This window comes from Sminthopsis crassicaudata, chromosome 1 (genome assembly GCF_048593235.1).
Source record: "Sminthopsis crassicaudata isolate SCR6 chromosome 1, ASM4859323v1, whole genome shotgun sequence".
NCBI classification, from domain to species: domain Eukaryota; kingdom Metazoa; phylum Chordata; class Mammalia; order Dasyuromorphia; family Dasyuridae; genus Sminthopsis; species Sminthopsis crassicaudata.
Window position 1 is genome coordinate 665656897 of NC_133617.1, and position 19015 is coordinate 665675911.

Consider the following 19015-nt stretch of genomic DNA (forward strand, 5'->3'; position numbering starts at 1 on the left):
AGGCTTTGGATCTACTATTGTGGTCATTGTTCATCCTTTGTTCTTGAAGAAGACCAATATATCATGGGGAATATCTTAATTTGGATTTAAATGAGGCAGAGCTGCAAAAATGTCACCAGCCTCACTCTTCCAGAGTCATCTATATCCAGTGGTAAGACAAAAGCCAAGACAACTAATGATGGCTCAGGATGCATTGACCTTGGTCATTCTAAATTAAGGTCTCTTCAGGTCTCTTTGTCTGGGGCACTACCCATTCAGTGACTAAATGTTGGGTAAGACAAAATTATCAGTCAGGGAGGGAAAAGACCCCCAAAGTTTATGGCCAGAACAGAAAAGTTTGATCCACTTTAACACTTAGTACACAGCAGGCATTTAATAAGTGTTTGTCAATAATAGTGATGTACAGGACCAGTCAGATATTCTGACTGAATAATCATGTTCCTCTCCCCACAGATCTGGGGGTCCTTGTTCTGGACCTTTCTGGACCTCCCTATAACAATAGCTAATATGTGGCAGGCACTGTGTAAAGCACCAAAATGTGATATAAATGCCATTATTGTCCCTGTTTTAGTGATGGAGAATACTAAGGTCAGGTGATTTGCCCAGGATCACACAACTTATAAGTGTTGGAAGCCAAATTGGAATTTGTCTTCTCAATCCTGGGCCTGATCCTCTATCCACTGCACCACGTAGCTGCCCGTCTTTCCTTTGCTGAGTTCGACTACTCTCATGAGTTCAATGATCATGTCTATACAGATGATTCCCAATTCTATATAGACAACCTTCTATCTTTCCTCTTAACTCCTGCCCCATATCACTAGCTGCCCCGACCTGAATGTGCCATTGGCATCTCAGACTTGTATTGTCCAAAAGCAAGGTCAGCCTCTCTCTCTCCTGGCCATCCCAAAGCCTCCCCTCCTCCAGATTCTCCCATTTCTATTTCAAAGGTCATTCCAACCTCCCTAGGGACAGGGACTATCACTTTTGCAGGGAGAAGCTGTCTGTATCCCCAGCACTTAGCACAGTGCCTTGCCTAAAGTGGGTAGATGTTCGTTAAATTGAATGTATTGAGGAAGTATAATAAGCATTGTTTCCATTTCTCCAAAAGTTTAGGGCCACAAAGCATTTTCCCTCCAAACAAAGTCAATGACTGTCAGAGATATCTAAGAAGAGATGTTTAAGGTACTTGGGTGAGCTAGGATTCCATGACAAGTTATTATCCCTATTTTAAAGGTCTCAAAAGGTGAAATAATTTGCCCGAGGTTATCTAAGATTGTTAAGTGTTAGGTCTCTTTTCATCACATCCCATTGGTGAATGAGGGGCTCCCCCAACCCACAGCCTTCTGCACTTTGCCCAGGGACCATCCTCCTTTTATCCATGGCCTGGAATGCTGCCCATTCTATTGCCTTGTTTGGGTTGGACCAAACAAAAGGATCATAGACCTGGATCTTAGAGGTCATCCAGCTCAGCCTACTTACTTTACAGAGGAAGAGATTAAAGGAGGAAGGAGGAAAAGGAGAGATAGTCTCTGTTGCTAAATACACTTATGGAAATTGCCTGAGAAGGAAGGCATGTTGCTTGGGGTGGGGAGGAAAAAGAGCATCCCATAGTAAGGGCGGTACCAACCAAGGGGCAGGGAGCACCCATAACAAGCCTCCTACATCATCTTTTAGCCTCGAGTGGGTGGGAATGAGGGTTGGTGGCTGGGTAGCTCCCACCCCTCCTGAACTGTGTAAAGAGTCTGGGGACTGAGAGACTCACACCACCCAGGGGTGTTCCCCCTCTAGGTTGATTGGGTGGAGTCTCCCTCCTATCCAAGGGATTTAGATGGAATGATTAACTTGCTTTCCCCTCCCTACTGATGTTGTGAGTTCACTAGGGGATGGTGTGTGGGATGTCTTGACCCAGGACATTATAGCTAATGTACCCTTCTTCTCTGGAAGGACAAGGGGATGCCAAGAGCTGGGGATGGTGCTAGGACAAGAAACAGTTATGGCCCTTGCTTCTCTGCACCAAAGGGCCTCTAAGATTCCTTCTAGCCCTGGCTCTTAAGATCCCTCACCATGATTTAACTCAGGAGAGAGTAAGATGAGTAACTTCCAGAAGAGAGATGTACTGGGGCAGGTTTGGGGAAGGTGTGGCTTTAAGGAGTCTCTCAATTGCCTGTGGCGTGTGGTAAGAAGAACCCTAAGCCCAAAGGCAGGACACTCCAACTTAGCAATGGCCAGAGACAAGGCCATGAATGAGATGGCCCCAAGCAAGGCTGGCCCAAGGGGAGGACTCTCCCATCTGGGCTTCTCATTTCAATCTCAGAGATTCTTTTCAACATTTCAGCCCAATCTTCACTGGCTTTCTCCAGCTTAATTTAAAAAGTTCAGACTCCATCTCTACCCTATATAATCTAATTTTCCAGCCTTATCTACTCTTTTTCTCCTACTTTTCCTTCTCCCTGGCCCCTCCTCTTCACACATACACTTTGTGCTTCAGCCAAACTGGACACTTTGAATATACCTTCTGTCTCCAACCTAACCCCTAACCCTATTGCCTTTCCTAAGCCTATTTTCTATGAGCAGAATGTCCTCCCTCTCCTTTTTTGTCTACTGAACTTTTAACTGATCTAACTCTAATAAACTCGCTTCCTCCATGGAACCTTTCCCTTTGGATCACATATAGTACTAGATTTTTTCCTGTCTGGATGTACTTATCAGATGATGTTGTATATTGTATTACTGTGTTTGTATATTATCCCACTACTAGACTTTTAGCTCCCCAAAGGAAAGAACACTAAACAGGGAGGTAAGAGTCCTGGATTCAAATCCAGATCCTGCCACTTACCTATGCAACCTTACAGACGTTATCTCTCATCCCAGGCCTCTGTTTCCTTATTAGTTAAAGGAACGAATTGGATTGAATGAGCTCCTACCCCCCTTCCACCTCTCAGTGTTCATCCTATAGATTATTGAGCTTGACATTTCCCTCCAGAACCTAACCACCTAATAAAGCTTTGTATAGTATAGGCACTTAATAAATGTTCACTGCTGGATTGGGAGGGGGACAAGGAGAACCAGCTCTGCCACTTGGATTAAATCAAGCATCTAGACTTCAATTTCCTCAACTATAAAGGGAAAGTAACCTGACATGACTTCCAAGGCCCCTTCTAGCTTGAGATCTATGATCCTCTAAATGTTGGGAATACTGCTCGCACTGCTACCTGTTCCATCCCCCAATTATTTCCTATTTTCTATGTATTTATTTTAGTGGGATTAGTGATCAAGGTTAAAATTTTTTAGAACATGTCATCATTCACGTACAATGATTCCATTCTTCAAATAACACACACACACACACACACACACACACACACCCCACACACACCTTCCCCCATCTCATCATTTGGTCACTAGCCAGCCAAATTCAATTTGGTCCAGTTCCCTTTATATGGGAAGGTGACTATGAAAGTACTGAGGGTCAGTTTCAAGGTTTCTGGACTAAACCTATGAAGAGTCTCTCCTGGAACCCTTTCTTCCAAGCATCATATCCCCATTCACTATAGCCTCAGGTCCCAAGAAAACACTCTTTTCTCAGAATCTCTTTTCTTTTCCAAACCTTTTTCTCAATAGCCTCCAGGATTTTGGAAATCCCGGTGAAGTCAGAGCCTGGTTATAAGAATAAGGCACATTTCAGAGGTACTCAATTCCTTCCAGTGATATTTAAAGATTAGCACATCCTCTGAGCAGCCAATTCAACTGAACAAATATTTATAAAGTGGTGTTTATAGGCAAATCTCTGTATGAGGCACTGGGAATACAAAGACACGCCCTGCTCTCTCATCTTTTGAGCTGAAAAGGTCTCTTTAGATCTCTAGGTTTCCCTTTCTTCTTCTGCAAAATGGTGGCTTTGAACCAGATGGAATCTAAGGTCCCAGTAAGAGTCCATCACTGTCTCTTCTGTTTCTTTCTTAGTGTCATCTAGCATCACATTCGTTGCTTTGGTTACCATATCACAGTGTTGAATTTTATTGAGTTTATAATTCATTAAAACACAGAATTCCCTCCCCTTCTCCCCACCCCAGACAAACTGCTGTCTGGCCACAACTCCCCTCTTTGTTTACTTAAGAAAGTGAGATTCTCAGTTGTAGGAGCTTACATTTGTCCCCATTAAAATTCACCTCACAGGATCAGAACAGTATTCTAAACTGTCAAGATCTTTTTAGATCCAAACTTTGTCATCCAATCCTTCCCAGTTAGATCACCTGCAAACTCAATAGTCATATTATCTTTATACCAAGTGTCAACAAAATTCAAAGCAGCACAGAGCCAACAATAAATTCCCTGGGGGATGCCATTAGGGACTTACAGGTTGACTTTCAGCCACTAATGACTAATGTTGTTGGGATGGCATGGCCTAATAGATGCCATGCTCAGTTTAAAGTCTGAAAGAATCAAAGACCTCAATACCCCCAGTGGTGGGGGTAGATAGCCCACAGCAAATTACCAACACCGGATGCTATATAAAAAAAGTGGAATAAGAAGGGTTATTTGTAAGAATATGTATGACTAAAAGGGAGGTTAAGAAAGTATCTGATGATTGTATAAATGTGTATACATATATTTTAACATGTTTAGCATAGATTACTTGCCATCTGGGGAAGGGGTGGGAATTTGGAACATAAGACTTTGCAAGGGTCAATGTTGAAAAAGTATCCATACATGTGTTTTAATTTTTTAAAAAGTATCTGAACAATCCAAGTACCATACTAGTGGCTATGAACTATTAAATGGTCTAGAGTAGGGTTTTACCATGATATGGGGGGGAAAGAGTGTTGGATTTGAAGCCAGAGAACATGGGTTCTAATTCTGGTTCTGCCATCTGCTACCGCTTTGATTTTAGGCAAGTCCCTTAATCTCTTTGGGCCTCAGTTTCCTTACCTGTAAAAAATGAGAGGCATTGACTATAGCTTTCTAAGGCTTCCTCTAAATTTGTGATTCTTCCAATATATTGGTTAGATTCCCTTTGGAGGATTTTTTGGAAAATATAGGCAAGAATAGCATGGGTTAAGAAGGTCTCAGTGAACTACAATTTCTAATAGTGGAGGGAAGAATCACATTTATGAGGTCACAGATTCTTTGAAATATTAAAGTCTTACAGGGAGAAAGAATTTTAGACTCCAACTCCCTCCCCTACCCAATGCAGGAATTGCTTTAAGAGTACTTCTGACATCTCCCTCTTTGCCCCTATATCTCCAGAGATAGAGAGTGTTTCCTTATTGGAAAGCCCTCTCTGTTATAAAGTTTTTTCCTGTATATAGAGCAAAGTTATCATCCGACTTTGACTTCTTGATCTAAACCTTCTTTCAAACAACCATCATTCCTGGGATGTTCCCTCACTTCACCTGGCTTACTGGCCCCCAGTTCATTCAATCAATGCTCATAGGAGTTCGATCCCTTTCTCCTTAATATTTTGCTTCCTTTGGATACTACGGAATTCACCTATTTGCAGGCCCTGGATTTCAACTTGGGTGGGTTAAGTTTGAATGTATGTGTGTGTGTGGTTCGAGTGGGGGGTGGGGTGAAGGTTGGGAAGGAAAATTTGAAAGCAAGAGAAGGAAAAAACAGCTTCTCAACTCTCTTCCTCTTTGTACGTTGCTCCTTTCCCTCCAGTGCTGCCATTTACCCTGCACCCTCCAAAAAGGATCGCTCCGCGGTTAGTCTGCCTTCCCACCTGTCCATCTGCCCTGGCTATCACTATGGCCTGGAGCCTGCCCAAAAAATGAGGAGGAGGAGCTGGCGGGGAGGGAGGAGGAGGGGAAAGGGAGGGGAGGGGGTCTGGCCTTAGTGTCCCCAAATCCAGGTTGTGACCCTCGACCCCCGACCCCCGGGACGAGAAATTGTTGCCACTCGGGCCCCTGTTTTTGGGCTGGCCGCCTGCCTCCCTCCCTCCCCGGTATATCATTAACCGGCCGCCGAGGGGGGGGCGCTGTAAAAGGGGCTGAGGGGAGACCTCGGCCCGCGCCCCGCTGGGGCCGGCTCGGAGCACAATATCCCAGTGACGACGAGATTAAGCGAAAGAGAAAAGTGAAAATGCTGTTCGCGATTCACACGCCCTTTAGATTGTTTTATTAAACCATTTCAATAGGGATTTCCCCTCGCGCCCGACCGCCGAGCGGGGCCAATGCATATTTGCAGGTTGCTATGACTTACTTGCTCCAGCCTAATCACCGGAGAGGGGAAAATTCATATAAAATATCTGGGCCCATTGTGGGCCTAACGCGGCGTGACAGTGCCCTCACAAAGGCAAGATTCATCAGCCCCAGCAGGTAATAAGGACGATTTGCCATCCCAACTGGGCGGTGGTGGGGGGGAGCGGGCAGCAACAATCCGCCCACTGAAGCCCACATTCCTCTCTCAGGTGGCTTTGTCCCCAGAGTTGCTCCTGATTACAAAATACAATCTCGCTTCTTCCCTCCCCCCTCTTCCCCAAGGGCTCCCCCCCCCCTTCAACTCAGCCCATTCTGGCTCCCTCCTCCACCCCTGTCTTGCCCTAAGGAGGTTGGGTATTACTTAAGAGGGGGATTATTTAAAGGCAGAAGAAACACATCTGATTCTGACCCCTTTAGTAACAGTTGGGACCCTGATGGTCACCTGGAAATCAGGAGGCCATTGGCTAGAGGGAGCCCCAGGAAAGGGGGATAGGCTTCTAAAAAGGTAAGGCAGCGAGCAAGACTGCTGGACCAGGTATCAGGGCAACTGAATGACAGTGCCAGCTCTGCCCCTGGTTTGTGGTGTGATCCTAAATAAGTCACGGCCTCTTTTATTTTCATAGCCTCAAGGAATCCCAGAGTTGGAAAGGATCCCAGAGGTCATCAGCTTTGACCCTTAATCAAAATATGTGTCTCTCCTACCACATTCCTTAATTCAATTCAGTTCAACAAGCATTTATTAAGTCCCTACTACGAGTCTTTATAACTAGGGTTATAAGGACAAAAGCAAAAAACAATACCTCCTTTTAAAAACGGAATCAGACCAGATGCTCCCCAGAGTCCCCTCAGATTCTTATATTTGAGATTTCTAGTGCTGGTTGCCTATTCATCCCATTGGAAAAACCATTCCCAGGCAGATAGTGCCTGAGTTTTGGTCTGGACCTGGTGAATCCTCTTTTCCACATCTGTCAAGTAGGAAGAATAACTTCCCTCTTTGGCCCGTAGTGAGGTTCCCACAAGATCTGGAATGGAAAAGGGTATTGAAAACTGGGAATTTGATGGAGTTTTAAGTCCCATTTGAGGAACCAGCATGAATTATTTCTTATCCACATTTTCTTTAGCTGATATTTCCCTGGATACATGAGAATTAATAGTATTTTCTTTTTAGAACTCTAATTATGTGTGTGATTGTAATTTATAACTTGCATAATTAATCTAGCCCCAACTCCTGTCTGTGGTATGAACTCCCATTGACTACAGATCTGACAGTAAGTTCTGTCAGTAGAGAAAAACTTCTGGTGATAGAAGAGACTTTTAGAAAGAATGCCTTCAGGATGATCATATGTAGATGTTTCTTCAGGCTTTAAAGATTACAAAGGACTTTATGCTCTGTGACAAAGATGGTACAAAAACTATTATTCCTATTTTCTTGATGAAAAAACTGAGGAAGGATCAGTGATTTCTTCAAGAAGACAGCTTCTTGACCAGGAAATTTTCATTGGCTCTACCAGTACCACCACCCAGAATTTAGGGTATTCTGATTTCCTTCTACTTTTGAACAACTCCAGTGGTTTGGAATCTTTTCCTATAATTGAACTATAATCTACCTCCCTCTAACTTCCCTTCCTCTCACACCCCATGACCAACCAGCTTGCCTCCTTTTCCATCCAGTCATCATTTGAAGGGTATCCTCTGCGTAGTTCTGCCTTGGCGAGAGGTCACAGCCTGCTCTACCTACCACATGCCTCTCCATTATCTCTGAAGGATTTCTGTAGCAATCCATGACTCAAAAGCAGAACATCTACATTAGAAAGATGAGCCTTTGTTTCAGGGAGAGATTAAAGAATTAGTAGCAATTATCAGTCAAAACTGACACCATACTTTGATTAGGTGGCAGAAGGGAATAATTATACACCAAACTTTGATATCTGCATAGAACCTTCCTCCCAATACTCTGGAAAATGAGGTAATTGAACTAAATGGCCTCTAAGACCCTCTCAAAGCTCTATAATGCTATGATGCCTATTTTACAAACAAACAAACAAAAAAAAAAAAAAACAACAAACTGAGGCACAAAGAGGGGAACTTGTTATAGTGTCTGAGAATTGAAACCTGGGTTTCCAAACATGGGTCTAGCACCTGGGGAGACAGAATACAGCTCAATATAAGAACAATCTCCTTAACAATAACAGCCATACAGAAAGGTAATGTACTACATCAGGAAATAAAAAAGGCTTCTAGCTAAAGCACCCTCAGGTTTACAAAACAGTCTCCTCACATACTTCATACTCAGTCATTTTAAAACTGGAGTCTATAATTCATTGTCCCCTATCCTGACCTTCGACTGTTTCTGGCTTGCAGATCCCCATCTTCAGGTCATCCCCAAAACTAGATATCTGTACCACCTTCTATAGGAAGCCTTGCCTTCCCTTTGTCAATTATTTTCAGTTTATCCTGTAGGCATCTTGTTTGTACATTGTCATTTATTTGTATGTGATCTCCCCCGTTTGTCTGCAAATTTCTTGATCCTCACAGACTTTTCCTTGTATCCTTAGTGCTTAGGACAATGCCTGGCACATAGTAGGTGCTAAGTGTTTACTGACTGGCCAGCTAACTGGTCCTGCTCCAGAGCTGCTGAGCACTGCTGAAGAAAGTCATAGGTTCATAGATTTTGAAATGATCTTAGAGATCCTAGGGCTCAAACTCCTCATTTTACAGATGAGGAAACTGAGGCTCAGAATAGGAAATTACCAAAGTAATATAGTTAAGTGGTAGAATCAGAATCCACTCCATGTCCATGACAAATTATCTCATCTGAATCCTCACTGCTACCTGACAGTCCTTCTAATCTGTTTTGATTCCATTAGTTTATTCCCCAAACCAATTATTCCAGACTTTTCTATCCAACCTGGCTGTCATCTAGACTGATGACTGATAATTCATCAAAATTGAAGTTAATTATCTTCCCTTCCCTTCCCCCAAATCTGCTTCTCCTAACTTCATTTTTTCTGTCTATAGCAGCTTAATACTTCCCTTCTCCCATTTCGTATCTTTAGGATTCTCTTTCACCCTTCTCAATCTCTCATCTTTCACATATCCAGTGCTAGCAAATACATTTATATAACTTCTGTTCATTCCCAGGGGGAAGTTGAGTGGTACAGTGAATAAAGCGCTGAGCTTGGAATCAAGAAGAATCATCTTCCTGAGTTCAAATCCAGCCTCAGACCACTTACTAGCTATGTGACCCTGAGCAAGTCACTTTATTTCACTTCACCTCAGTTCTTGCATCTGTAAAATGAGCTGCAGAAAAAAATGACAAATCATTCTAGTATCTTTGCTAAGAAAATCCTAATTGGGCTCATAGAGCCATAGATGAGCTCATAGAGCCCATTTGACTCTCTTAGAGAGTCAGACATGACTGAACAACTCATTCCCACTGCACCATTGTGGTGTTCCTATTACTAGGAGATTAAACTATTGCAATGATATCCTAGTAAGTCTTCTGGTCTCCCTACTCTAAACCATTCTTTATACTACCAGCAGAATAATCTTTCACATGCATAAATCTAATCACTCTCTATTTCCCTATAGCTCCCTATTGTCTAAAGGTCAAACTCTTTCCCTTGCCATTCGAAGCCTTTTATGGCTTGGTACCATCTTACTTTTCCAGTCCTTATCTTCCCCAGCTAAACCAGACTACTTCTTAGTACCAGCATCCTTCTTTTCTTCATCTACTGAATTCCTACCCATTCTTTAAAGGCTCAATGTTGTATTCTCCATGAATTTTCCAATCTCATCACATAACTGCCCCATCCAAGAATAATTTTCCTTCTCTTATAAAACATTTCATTTACATTTCTCTAATTTATTCACCATGTATTATGATTGTTTGTGTCTTATCATTCTATTAGACTATAAGCTCCCTGAAGGCAGGAACCATACCTTATTCAAACCTTCTATGTATCCCAGTCATTATATTATTATAACAACCCTATGAAGGAGATATTACTATTCTTATTTTACAGATGAGAAAGCTGGGAGTCAGGGAAATTTAAAAAAAAAAACTTGCTCCAAGCCACTTTTTTTTTTTTTTTTTTTTTTTTTTTTTTTGGCAGAACCAGGATTCCATCCAGGGTTTCCTGCCTGGAGTCTGAGAGCCAGGACATCATCAGTAAAGGTCTCCATGGTTGTTCCATGGTAAATTCCAGAGACACTAGCCAAACTGGATGAGAATGAAAGACTTCCATTCTCCCCATTCTCTAAGGTTAGGGTAGATTGATATTCAGAGGCACACAGGATATTGAGGGGAGAATACATCTAGCTAGCCTCTTTGGTTGATTGGTTGGTTGTGTTTCTTTCTTTAAAAAAAAAAAATTAATGGAAACTAACTGTGAAATAAAAGAGCTAACACACTCCAGAAGCTTTTGTTCTAATTGGGGAGAATAAAAATACATCCAAATACATTTGAGCCAATGAATAGATATGAATACCAACAAAATTGAATGGTAATAAAAGAATAATATACCCGACAAGATTAGTTAGTTAATATTTTAAGGAGGAAATGACTATTTTCAAAACTCAACCTAAAAGAAAGGGGAGATTACTCATTACAGTTATTTCATAAATCTACAGGTTTAGATTCTGAAGGGATTTCAGAAGGCATCTGGTTCAATAGTACCAAACTCAAAGAGAAATTGGGGGCCAGTAAGCCAAACAGGAGGATATCTATGGACATACATTGATTTTGAAATTCATCTATTAACATTATCTGTGTTTGGTTATACTTTGATTTTGTTAAATACATCCCAATTGCTTTTTTATTTGGTTCAGGCTTCCCTTGTACACTAGGCTAGGTGCTTGATCACCAATCTCGACAACCTCCTCATTTTACAAATGAGGAAATTGAGATCCAGAGAGATTAAATGTCTTGGCCAGATTCATAGGAGCATTGAAGTGACATGAGTAGTAGCTGAAACTAGATCTTCTGATTCCAGAGCCAGTGTTTTTCCATTGTACCATGAAACTTCCTGTGCCTGTCTTATATCCACCTCTAAAATATAAGCTTATAGATAGTATCCAGGAGACCTACAACTACAGGGATGGAAGGGAGTTCCTAGTTCATTTAATGTAGTTGTAAACAGTTAATGTCCTCTGTGGCATCCCCAAATAGTAAGTAGTTTCCAACTAAAGGACTATATTTCTTTATGATGACTGAATGGAAAACTATTTATTAAATGCTACTATAGGGATTGGAGATACAAAGATAAAAGTGACATAGTCCCTCCCTTAAAGAGCTTACATTCTAATAGGGGAGAGAACACATGCTGAGGAATCACAAAGATAGTAAATGGAATCATAGGGCAGTCAACTATAAGCTCTGTGATCAATTCGATCACTTAGGTAAAAACCTAAGGCTGTCTATATAGATCATCCTAATTATTGTTGTTCAGTCATTTTCAATCATGTCTGACTATTTCGTGTTTTCATTTGGGATTTTCTTGGAATAGACATTGGAATGGTTTATCATTTCTTTCTCTGGATCATTTTACATAACAGGAAACTGAAGTAAACAGGGTTAAGTATTTGCCCAAAATCACACAGCTAATAAGTATCTGAAGTCAGATTTGCATTTGGAAAGATGAATCTTCTTGACTTCAATCTTGGCGCACTCTATCTGCTGCCATTTAGCTGCCTGATCATCTCAGTACCAAACCTCTACTTGAGTATCAGTAGTAACAGGGAACTCACTATCTTTTAAAGCAGCCCATTCCATTGTGTGAGAGTTCAAAGTGTTAGGAGGTTCAATGGGCAACATTTTAATCTGGAAGCTTTCCCAGAGGGCAGATGTTTCTCCTGAATAAGCAGTTGATATTTTCTCCCCTTAAACCCTGTGAAGGGTAAAGCATAGTCTTTGTCTAATCCTGGGGCTCCTTTGGATTTTAGACTTATGCAATACCTGGGAATGATTCTGAACTCATCATCCAGGACTGTCCCATCAGCAAAATTAGGGTAGAGGTGAAGTTTACCTTTGTCACCCTCCTACCCCACCCTCCTCCTCATCCCATCTCCCCACCCTTGCCCTTCCTGTCTTTGAGTCAGCTAATCCCTGCCAAGAGATGGGAAACCCAGAATGATATCAAAGAATAACCTTCCTTCTATTTTAGAGTTTACAGGTGAGAGAGCCCCAGAAGTTATCTAATGTACACTCCTCACTTAATGGATGCAGAAATTTAGGCCCAAAAAAGGTTCATTTGACTTGCTAAAGATAAGAGAGGTAATAATTAAGTGAATCAATCCACTAGCAGTTTTAAATACCTACAATGTGCAAGGCACTGTGCTAAGTACTAACGGAAAAAGAAAAAAAACAAAAATCAGTCCTGTTCTCAAGAAGCTTACAATTTAATGAGGAAAACAACATGCAAATAATTATAGATAAATGAGATAAATTGGAAATAGCAGAGGGATGGCATTAGAATTAAAGGGAGTCAGGAAAGGCTTCTCATGGAAGCTAGGACTTCATAGAAACTGAGAGAAGAGAGTGAAAATCCCCAGAGATGGAAGAGGAAGTATTTGTTTGAGGAACATAAAGAGCATATGAAATATAAAATGTAAGAAGGCTAAAAAGGTAGAGTGAGCTGTAGGATCACAGCTGGAAATGTCTCTAAGAGGCCATCTTGTCCTCCCTCCTCATTTTGTGGAAATGGAGGCCCTAAGCAGGGTAGTCAATTGCCCGAGGTCATGAAAAAAGTATGATGAGAGAGCCAGAATTCAGATTCCAATTCTTTAGTCCAAATCCAATATTTTTTTTCCTTTGAATCATGCTAAGAGTTTACTACAGACCACCTGGACAGAAGGAGGAAATAGATTAAGATACTGAGAAATAGATTATAAGTCTGACTCAGAGGCAGAAATATTCCAAAAGATGCCCAGACAATTGCTATTCCCTATTAATGGACATTTTTCCAAGTATCCTCCCTATCAAAAGCTAAGTAGCTCATAATTTCTTGGTCTATCTTAATGACATATTCATCCTTAAAAGGTAAGATCAAACAATAAGAACTACCTGATTCTATAGCTTGCATTTATAGAAAAACTGGTTGCTGATACATACTTGAGCGCTGGGAGGGAAGGGAGGAAGAAATTATTCCATTCCAGAATTTGTGATAAAGGCTAAGAAAGTCTATCGAAGTCTGATAGTACAATTTATATCACATTTGAAGAAAACAGGTTTTAGAGGGGTCAGAAAAAAGATAAGAAGGATTCTGTGGCCTAAAATTCTGCAGGAGGAAGACAGACCAGAAAGGATTATAAGTTTTCAACAATGGTATTCTGAAGAAGTAAAGTGAAGCAATTCTGATGAAGAGAAATAAGGGGTAGGATTGTCTCAAGAAATTAATGTTGATGCACAGGAAACTCATTGAATCATTCTACCAGCTTAAATGTTTAAAAAAAAAAAAAAAAAAAAAAAAAGCATGTACAGAAGACAGGCAAGGGAAATAATAGGAGATGAATACACAAATATGGCATGTATCTAACAGAATACTGCTAAGGTTCAGGAAGAGCTAAGCCCAATGAAGAACTCTATGGACCATAAGAAAGAGTTTTTTGTTTTTTTAAGCAATAAAGGGAGGGGAGAATTTAAAAATAAATAGGACTATTGCTGGGGAGGGGGAGGCATGCATTTATTAAGTACTTACTATGTACTAGGCACTATGCTAAGCCCTTTACAGATGTTAGGCAGCTAAGTGGTGCAGTGGATAGAGTACTAAACTTGAAAAACTAACAAATATTTTCTCATTTGATAGGACTGGGAGGAATAAAAATAATAAGCAACAAAGAGAGATGTTTAACCTTTTTCAACTCTTAGTTTATTTCTAATTTTTCTCCCAAAGAAAATTATCTTTGGCCTGAGAAGGACAGAAAAACATTGTTAATAGGAAGCTAAAACCCAGCATAAGTACAGAGATAATCAGAGAACACTTAGCTGTCCTCGATAAAGTCAAGTGATCAAACTGATGAAGGATGGGCATCTTAGGGAACTGAAAGAATTGAGAGGTATGATAGCCAACCCACTGCTAAGGATTTTGGAAAGATCACGTGCCACAGGACCACTGAGCTGGAAAAATACAATACTTTCCCTATTAAAAAAAAATAAAGGAAAGCTACAAACTACAGATCAGGGAACTTGACATCAATACTTGGCAAAACTATAAAACATATACTTAGAGTTAGGGCAAGTGAATGATTAGAAAAGGACTTCAGGGTTCCATAGAGAAAAGATCTCACCAAACTGTCCTTGTTTCTTTGACTAGTAGATTAGAAAATTCTATAAGCATAGTTTGCCTAGATTCCAGAAAAGTATTCGAAAAAGCCTCTGCAGCTGTACTTTTATACAAGATAGAGAGATAGGAGCTGATGATAATAGTGTTTAATGGGTTTGGAACTGTTGAAGGGCTGGACCCCAAGTATAGTCATTAGTGGTTCAATTGTCAACGTGGAAAGAGGTGTCTCTCACATAGTGCCCTAGGGATCCACCCCTAAGAACATCCTGATGCTGTGTACCAACTTTATTTTTAATAAAAGCATATATTTCCTATTTATCATAATTGTAGATAACAAAAAGTTAGGAAGCACACACACATACACACACACAAATACACACACAGAGTAGCAAATTCAAAAGCTAGAAAGATTTCAGTAGGCTGGAACATTCAGCCAAGCCAAGAAGATGGAATTTAGGGAGCCAAGTCAATAGCCAACAAGCATTTATTAGGTGTTTACTATGTGCCTGGCATTGAGTGCTGGAGGTACAAATACAGAAATAGAGGTAGAAAAAAAGAAGTTCTTGCACTTAAGAAACTTCTAATTTAAATTGTAAGACAACATGTAAAAGGAAGCTAAAAGGGGAGGGCAGTGGAAGAGGAAAGAAGATGAAGGTACTCAGCTCTGGGACTATAGTAGAAATAGTCCCAAGAACTGGACTGGAGAGGAATGAAGACTTGGGGAGCCACGCATCTAACTTAAAAGGCTTGAAGAAGGGTTTTCCCTGAAAGAAATCAGCCAATTAGAAAGGGCAACGCTGCCAAAACAGAGAACTTCCAATGTATTCCTATGATTGGATTGAGCTTCCAGAGTGAAGATGTTTCTGTAGCATTGTTGAGAAAATTCAGGAAGTCAAGAATGTGGCTTGTAGAGGGACCAGAACTATAATTTCCCTGGTATAGCAAACTTCTAGTGAAAAAGTTTCCTCAACCAATATAAGTAGGTGCTTTCTCCACAACTTATAGTTTTTGAGAGTTACCTAGAGCAAGAAGAGGTCAAATTGTTTAGTGTCAGGCAATTAGTCATGTCAGAAGAGAGACTCGAACCCAGCTCCTCCTGGCTCCAGGGCCACAATTTTCTCTGCTATATCAAACTGTCTCTTAACAGGGACAAATATAAAATAAATATATTATATTTAAAAAAAACTCAACCTTGAACATATGAGATGGTGAAAGCATAGCTAGCTAGCAGTTTGTTTGAAAAAGATCTGGTGGTTTTAGTGAACTACAAGATTAACATAAGTCATCAAAGAGGACAAATGGGACAAATGGTAGCTTTCCCCCACAAAAACAAAAACAAAACAAAAGCCTAAGATGGTTTTTGGGGACATTAAGAGAGGCAGAAAGTCCCCAAAACAAAGCTAATTGATTGTCCCACTGTTCTCTCCTCTGGTTGGAATACATTTGGAATTTTGTGTTTTCCTCTGGGCACCACATTTTAGTTCAAATGAAACTACAAAGCATTCAGAGAAAAGTAACCAGCATTATGAAGAACCTAGACTTCATGCTATGTCAGAACCAGTTGAAAGAACTGGGATTGTGACAATTAGGTGGCACAGTGGATAAAGCACCAACCCTGATCAGGAGGACATGAGTTCGAATCCAATCTCAGGCATTACTGATTGTGTGATTCTACACAAGACATTTAACCTAAACTAGGAAAGGAGGAAGGATTGGGGATGTTTTAGTCTGGGGAGGAAATGACTTAAAAGGGGACATGATAACAGATTTAAAATAACTGAAGAGCTACGATGGGAAAGAGACATTGGAATTGTTCAACTTGACCTTGGAGAACAGAATTTTGGAGGAAGCTGCTGAATGGCAGAGTTTGACTTAAAGGATAATTTTTTTTTTTTTTTTTTTGCTTTTCTATAATGGAAATTGCTTATCCTCCCCAGAAGTCTTCAAGGAGAGACTGGATGGCCATCCATAAATGATAATTGGGGATATGCTTTCTCAGGTAGGAGTTGGAGTAATGGCTTCTGAGGTATCTTCCAACTCTGAAGTTGTGGATTCTTTCATAACTTAGCCCAGTCCAAGAAAAACATGCCTGCTATGTGCTTCACTTTGTTGCTTTCCAAAAGAGCTAAGATGACAAACATGCCTCAAAGCTTATAATCTAATGAGAGAAATGGTATAGACTCTTGTTGTTGTTGCTCAGATTTCACTGAGATAGGAAACTCCTAGTATGGAAATACCCTCTACCACTGTAGAACCCCAGGCAAATTCTAATCCATTCTGCAAATTCTAGTCCTAAATCAGGAGCTCTTGGAAGCTTGGGCTTCCTTCACAGCTCAAGTAAATTTCCGATTCTCACAACTGTTAATGTTCCCCCTCCAACCATTTTCTGGTTTGTATATATCTTACATCTACTTATTTGTGAATGTAGTATATCCTCCTAGTAGAGAGTGTATACTTATTGAATGCAAGAACTGAATTTTTTTTTTAATCCTTCATACCTAGCACAATAACTGGCACACACTTGATAAATATTTTTTGATTGATCACATTGATTCAATACTGAAAGTTGAAGTGCTAACTTGTCCAGAATCACACAACCAGTGTCAGACAGGAGTTGAATAATATTAATATTCTTGATTCCAAGACCAGCCTTCTACTCATACTACATCTCACTATCTTTCAGGACATACATAAATATTATGGAGATAAAGAGAATGATTAAGATACATGATTTCATTGACACAGGAAATTTCCAGATAAAGTTTCTCTATCTGCAGGTTGGCATCTTATCTGCCACTTAGAAACTTTTCTCAGCCATTGACAGATTGTGACAGATAGCAGCATAGGTCAAAAGTCCAATTTGAGCCTTGATTTTTTTTCCCTTGACTAGCCCTATTCATTATACTTCCCTACCTTGTCTCTTGAGATATACATTGATATGTTACAAAGTAAGATGTGAGAGGTAAGTACAAAGTAGTAACCCCCACAAAATGGCAGGAAAAATTTTAAGAAGGAAAAATGATTGACAGAGTTCCTAGGATCATAGTCTTAGTGTTCAGAGGATTTTAGAAGTCATCAAGTCCAGGTGGAAATTGCAGAGCTGCAATTAGGGTTTCTATGATTCTCTGAGTCGGTACTTAAGTCAGAAAAAGTTGTTGGAGATGGCGTCTAAGCAATGTGGAAGGAAAAGAGATTTTGAGAGATGGAACTGGAGGTATAAATGGAGATGGAAGAAAGGGGGACATGGATATGGATCCCAGCCTAAGGTTATAGGTGTGTAGACAAACATTTGATAGGACTGAATGAGACAGAAGATGAAGGAAGCTAATTTGACTGAGACATCCACAAAATGTATTAGTCTAGAAAGGCAGATTGATGCCAGATTTTCAGGGGCACAACATTTTTATGAAAACCTATAAACAATAGAAAGTAGCACTGAAAGATGTTTGGTTTTTGTTGTTCTGTTTTTTGTTTTTTGTTTTTTTACAGAAGCATGGTGTGGTTAAGCCCATGTATTAAAAAGATTGATCACAAGTCTAATGAAAGTTGAATTAAAGAAAGGAGAATACAATGAGAAATCAAGTTAAGAGGATCTTACAGCACTATTAAGGTTCTCTATCTTAGAGTCATGGCAACAGGAATGGAGAGTGCAAAAGCAAATGCTTACTACATTGTAGAAGTAAAGGCAACAGGAGACTAATGAGTTGAAGTGGGAAACTGGACTCAGAAACCGTAGAGTCAAATCCCACCTCAAACACATAGTACACACAATCCTGGCCATGTCACTTCATGTCTCTGGGCCTCAGTTTCCTCATCTGTAAAAATGGGAAGACAGAACTGGATGGTTTCTAAAGATCATTCCAGGTCTAAATCTGTTATCTTTAGATCCTTTGACTGGTTGGATGCTGTGGAAAAGAAGACTGAAAAGTCACAGACGACTGACTTTTCGAATCCATGTGATGGAGCCTTAACAAAAGCAGAGAAGTCTAGAGAAAGTATTTGTTTCTGATTAGGATGTGTTAAGTTTGAGGTGAGGTGGGCCATCCGGGTGAAGACTTTACTGATTTGGACAGAGGAGTTGCCAACTAATCATCCACATGAGGATCAGGACAGTTTTAAGTTCTGTATAAGAGATTAATTTAGACATCAGAAGGAACTTATTGACAGAAAGGATGGATGAATGAGGAAGTAAGGTTAGAGTCTGCATGGTCTTGTCCTCTAGAGCCCTTATGGAAATTAACCTGATTACAAATCTAAATGAAATCATCTATTTTCTCTCTTATCTGTTCACTCCATTCTCTGAATGTGGGCTCTGCCTTTGTGGTTTTGAAAGATTGAATACATTTTACCTTTTAAAAGCACCTTCTCCCTATAGTTAGGATCAGTGTCCCACAACAAGCTTAAGAAGCCCAAAGATCCTGTGTGGGAGAAGGAGCTCTCCTTCAAATTGGGACAGGGTTACATAGTCCAAAGGAGAGGATTGGGTAAGAATCTCAGCATTGATGAGTCCAAATTACTCCCAAATCAGGGACT

The 19015-nt window shown here is 40.4% G+C and overlaps 1 protein-coding gene across 1 annotated transcript in view; it reads left to right on the forward strand.

The window, feature by feature from the left end:
- Positions 1-19015, forward strand: part of WNT3A (Wnt family member 3A) — a 96765-nt gene that overhangs the window by 67923 nt on the left and 9827 nt on the right. The window lies entirely within an intron of this gene.